At 35.6% G+C, this 5,624-nt stretch overlaps 1 non-coding gene across 1 annotated transcript; it reads right to left on the bottom strand.

The window, feature by feature from the left end:
- Positions 1 to 1,017: 1,017 nt before the first annotated feature.
- On the bottom strand, positions 1,018 to 1,120 carry LOC121025600 (small nucleolar RNA U13). Its single transcript, XR_005788105.1, has one exon. It is a non-coding gene; the product is annotated as a small nucleolar RNA U13 (small nucleolar RNA).
- Positions 1,121 to 5,624: the final 4,504 nt, after the last annotated feature.

The following is a 5,624-nucleotide window of genomic DNA, read 5'->3' as shown; positions in this document are numbered from 1 at the left end:
TCAAACTATTTCCGCAGGATGGCAGTATTGTCCCAGAAAAGCCAAATAACCCCGCTTGGAGACGTTGTCCTCCCGCCCTTTCGAGTTTGAAAAAACACCGTGGAGACGCAAAGACACCAAAAAATATGGCTGCCTTGTATTTTGCTCAGTTTGAGGAAACCTGCTCAGAAACAGCATCTTAGCGTTTTGCTTTCAGTTTCCATTAGATATCAAACTGATTTCTGAGATACCTACTCTTGTCTGGCATTTCTCTTTTCCAGAGTTTGGTTTCTATTTGATAACGTTTCCTGCATCTGCTCTTTACTCAGTATTGTATCTCTAGCATTTTCTCAAGCTATCAATTTTGGGGGGATGGTATCAGGGGGCAAAAGAAAATGATTATACTTAAGGGCCTGAAGAAGAGCAAACCTAGGCAATAGGCCCAGTGGTTATTATCTCACTTCCCGAGTTTCCCAGGGTCTGCAAATATTAGGCCTGTGTGTTGAGTAGGAGGTAGCCATTTGGTGGAGCTCTACGGGTAAGGTCCAGATAGCTCTCAAGCCTGAATACCAGACAATACCTACTAGGAGTGACACATACTTAAATTACTATAAATTCCAAATGGGACACATGATTTTGTCTAATGGTGTCATCGTGTATCACTGGGAAACAAGCATTTTCTATGCCATTAAGACAATTTCCTATGACTTTATTGTGTATGTTTGTCACTATTTTTTGCTTAAGGATTATTAGTTTTATGGTATTTCCTCATTAGTAACTGAGACACAGAACTTATTTGTACTTTTGCACAAAGTCTTTAGTACCACCTTATATCATTTCATCAATATATCAATGTATATTTTTGAGTGCTTGAATTTTCTTGTATTTTATTCTAGAACACATTTAAAAAATTATAATCAAAAATATATGGTATATGGACCATCAGTGAGAAAAAATAATCACTTTCAAAATGTCTTTGCCATTTATTATCATCCTTTCCTTATGCACATATAATACGTACTTTTTTTTTTTTTTTAACATCAGACGGGTAATGTGCTGATGTCAGAGCAAGGTTTAAGGGGGCACATGTCACACAACGGCGTGAACACCCAATCATCATGCTTATGAACTACAAAAGGATCTGTACTTTTATAAAATACTGTTTAAATTCCCCAGTACAATAATTGTTAAAGCAAGTGTTCTTTATTATGCCTGAATGTTTTTCAAATATCATTAATAATTCTTTGGAATACTGACATGTTTAAAAATATTGCCATTTTTTAAAATGGAGGTAAAATTCATGCATTATACCATTTTAGTGGGTATAATTCAATGCATTTATTACATTCACAATGCTGTGCAAGTATTATCTCTATCTCCTTCCAAATCAGTTTCATTACCCTGAAAGGAAACCCAAGACCCATTAAATAGTCTTTTTCCATTCCCTTTTCTGCTCAGCCCCTGGCAAACACTAATCTGCTTATTGCCTCTCCAAAATTACCTACTCTGGTTATTTCATATAAATGGAATTGTACCGTATGTGCCTTTTTGTGGCTTTCCTTTTTTCCTTAGCATAATGTTTTCAAGATCCATGTAGTAACATCTTCAATACTTCATTTCTTTTTATGGCAGAATAATATCTATTATACGTGTGTGTCACATTGCTTGAGTCCACATTTTGGCTGTTGTGAATAGGCTGCTATGAACATGTGTATACATGTACTTGTTTTCAATTATTTTGGGTATATACCTAGGAGTGGAATTGATGGCTCATATGGTAATTCTTTTTTTTTTTTTTTTAAATTTAGCCTTTCTGCTTTACTTGTCTGTCACACATTTAGCAATATCCCTGGGTGAGTGACCTATGATTAAGGATCATCTTAAAATTAGGCTTTTTTTTTTTTTTTTTTTTTGGCTTGCATTGTTTGGAACTAGACTCAGATTTAATTAAATATTTACTTTAATTTCTTTTTTTGCAGTTTGTAAACTCTAAAAGAACTCCAAATAGTCTTTTATTTTCATAGTTAACCTGAAATTCTTATTATCTTCAAATGAAAGGATCTTGCCTTCGGACACAAAGTTGTGATAGTAAAATTTTTGAAAGAATTTTGTGGCCTATGGTAATTCTGTTTAAATTTAAGCACTGCCAAACTTTTTCCATAGCTGCTGCACATTTTGCATTCCCTCGACCACTGTATGAGGGTTCCAATTTCTCCACATCCTCACCAATACTTGTAAGTTTTTTTATTGTTATTATTGTAGCCATTCTACTAGCCATGAAGTGGTATCACTTGGTGGTTGTAATTTACATTTCTATCTTGAGTATGTTCATGCATCTTTTCATGTGCTTTTTGGCCACTCATCTATCTTCTTTGGAAAAATGTATATTCAAGTCCTTTACCTGTTCCTTTTAATTGAGTTATTTGTCTTTTTGTTAAGCTGTAAAAGCTCCTTATATATGGATATTAGAACTTTGTCAGATAAATGATTTACTAATATTTTCCCATACTGTACATAGTCTTTTTACTGTCTTCATGGTGTCTTTTGATGCACAAGTTTGTTTAATTTTGATGAAGTTCATTTATTTTTTATTTTGTTGCCTGTGCTTCTGGTGGCATATCTATGAAACCATTATCAATTCATGGTCATGAAGATTTGCTGTTATATTTTCCTCTAAAGTTTTATACTTTCACTTTTTACTTTTAGAACTTTCACCCATGTACAGTTAATTTCTGCATATGGTGTGAAGTAGGGGTCTACTTCTCTATAATTCTTCTTCTCTATATGGATATCCAGTTGTCTCAGCACCATTTGTTAGAGACTGTTCTTTGCCCATTGAATGACCTTGACACCTTTGTTGAAAATCAATGACCATAGTGTATGGGGTTGTTCTGTGCTCTCAATTTTTTTATTGATCCATGTGTCTATTTTTCATGTTTTATTTAAGTAATCTCTACACCCCACGTGGGGCTTGAACTCACAACCCTGAGATCAACAGTCAAATGCTCTTCTGACTGAGCCAGCCAGGTACTCTCATGTGTCCATTCTTATTTGAGTACCACACTGCTTTCATTACAGTAGCTTTGTAATAATTTTTGAAATATGGAAGGGCCACCTCCAGCTTGGTTTTTCCATAATCAAGATTGTTTTGGCTACAGAAGTTTTATGCAATTCCATACACATTTTCTGCAAAACCAGTTGCTGGGATAATGATAGAGATTATATTGAACCTATAGATCTCTTTGGGTGGTACTGCCGCCTTAACAATATTTAATCTTCCAACCTATAAACAAAGGATATGTATTTAGGCCATCTTTAATTCCTTTGGCAATTTTTAATGTACAAGTTTTTCATCTCTTTAGTCAAATATTGTCCTAAGTATATTATTCATTCTGATGTTACTGTGAACAGAATTTTCTTAATTTCATTTTCAGATTGTTCTTTGCTAGTATATACAAATACATTGATTTCTGCGAGGTGCTTTTCTATCCTGTAGTACTTGCTGAATTCATTAATTAGTACCTATATTACTTTTGTGGATTTCTTAGAATTTTCTTTACATATAGTTAAGTTATTGTGAACAGAGATAATTTTACTTCTTCCTTTCTAATTTGTATTTCTTGTGGATATTCTGCCTAATTTTCCTGGACACACCTTCTAGTACAATGTTCAACAGAATTGGCAACAGTGGGCATTCTTAACTTGTTCCTGATCTTAGAAGTAAAGTCTTTCACTATTTTTGTCTTCTATCTCTGAGGATACTATCAGCTGTGGGTTTTTCACAAATGTCCCTTATCATGTAGAGGAAATTCCCTTCTACTTCTAGCTTGAGTGTATTCAGTTGCTTTTGTGGAAGGATACAGAACTCAAGTTTCCAATTCCACCATTTTCATTGATGTCACATTTGCCACCTGGTTTTACACTTCTAGAAACACTAACACTTCTTTATAATATACCTGCTATAAGAGCCATTTATGAAGTGAATGAAACAAGAGCACAGGTAACGCCACCTCCAACAGACAAGGACTTTTAAAATGTAGATTAATCTTCGATTCTTTTCACTGCTTTGGTGCTCATCTGTTTATGCCCATCTGCTCCAGTAGAAAAACAACTAAACCTTCTTTGCATGACTGGTTGGTTCAACTCCTAGATCTTCCTAGCTCCAAGCAGTGGGTCTCCAAGGAATTGGGTGCACCGGAAAGCTTCAGTGTCAACAGTTGCTCCAGCCAACTAGTAGGCCTCACAAAGAAAGCTGTAACAACTTCTTAGGGTGTTTTGAAACTATTTCCTCACGATGGCAGTAGTGCTCCAGATATGCCCACAAGCCTTGTCCTGGTGCCCTCTTCTCCCGCCCATTGAGTCTTAAAAAACGCCAAAGAGAAAGAGACAAAGACTCCAAAAAGCATGGCAGCCTTGCATTTTGCCCCATCAAGGGACTGCTCACACCACTGCACTTGCTTTTCATTTCTATATGAAATAAAACTACTCACCTTCATCAGGCATCTTGTTTTTCAGGTATTAAATTTCCACTGAAACTAGTCTATTGTGCATCAGCTTTTCTTCATTCAATGTTACTTGTCTTTTCACATGGCATCAGATCATCTTCCTCAAGTGATAAATGGATCCAGGCAGAAAAGGAGGAAGAAACTACCTGAAGACTGTAGACCAACCCCAGCTGCCAATTCACAAACCCAAGCAGTCTCTGACCTGGCTTTGTACCCAGGCAACCACGGAGCCCTCCATTTTCTAGTCTCATGTTGAATATAGTGACAAGTGTTTGGAAGAGTTATCGAGGAAAGCCCAGATAGTTCACATCACTGTACACGATACACTGCTCCACATGGCATGATACCTGTACTTACATGTGTATAAATTTCAGTCATAAGTTATGCAGGGTTTTGTCTCACAGCTTCATCATTTAACATTAGAACACAGCACTTTCTTGTGTCATCAAGCATTCTTCAAATTCTTCATGTGACAGCTTCCTGAAAACTCTCTTAGAATTCATAAATATTTGAAGGATAAATAGAAATCCTTTATCACACATCTCACTTTCCTGGGGCAACCAACATTAGCAACTTGATAGATACATACATACAAATATTATATATGATTGCTCACAATAGCTGACACCATTTAACTAACTAGTTAAAGGCTCATCAATACACTCCCCTATTTGCTCAAAGGAGTGTTCAAACACACAAACACACACATACATGGACAATCACATCAGATCTTTCTTCAATTCCATCTGGTCACACTACAGGTAAAATTCAGTGCATGGATATTTCACACAATATTAGGTAATGGGAAATTTCCAATGGCATAAACTATTCATGAGATAACTGATAGTGCTTTCTTACTAAATCTCAAAACATTTCTTTACTGTTGCTGAAATCCTAAATATAAACTCTAGCAAAGAAATGCAAAATTAAACAATTATAAAAAGGTAAGCGAGGAATATTCCCTATCACAGAGGCTCAATAACTATTTTTATTTAATTTTTTAATTTAAATTCAAGTTAGTTAATATACAGTGTAGTATTGGTTTCAGGAGTAGAATTTAGTGATTCATCACTTACATATAACACCCAGTGCTCATCCCAACAAGTGCCCTCCTTAATGCCCATCACCCGTTTAGCCCGG

This window comes from Herpailurus yagouaroundi, unplaced genomic scaffold (assembly GCF_014898765.1).
Source record: "Herpailurus yagouaroundi ecotype Mexico unplaced genomic scaffold, PumYag 67681, whole genome shotgun sequence".
Lineage (NCBI taxonomy): Eukaryota > Metazoa > Chordata > Mammalia > Carnivora > Felidae > Herpailurus > Herpailurus yagouaroundi.
The sequence above is the reverse complement of the archived record's forward strand: the minus strand, read 5'-3'. Positions and strand labels throughout refer to the sequence as shown.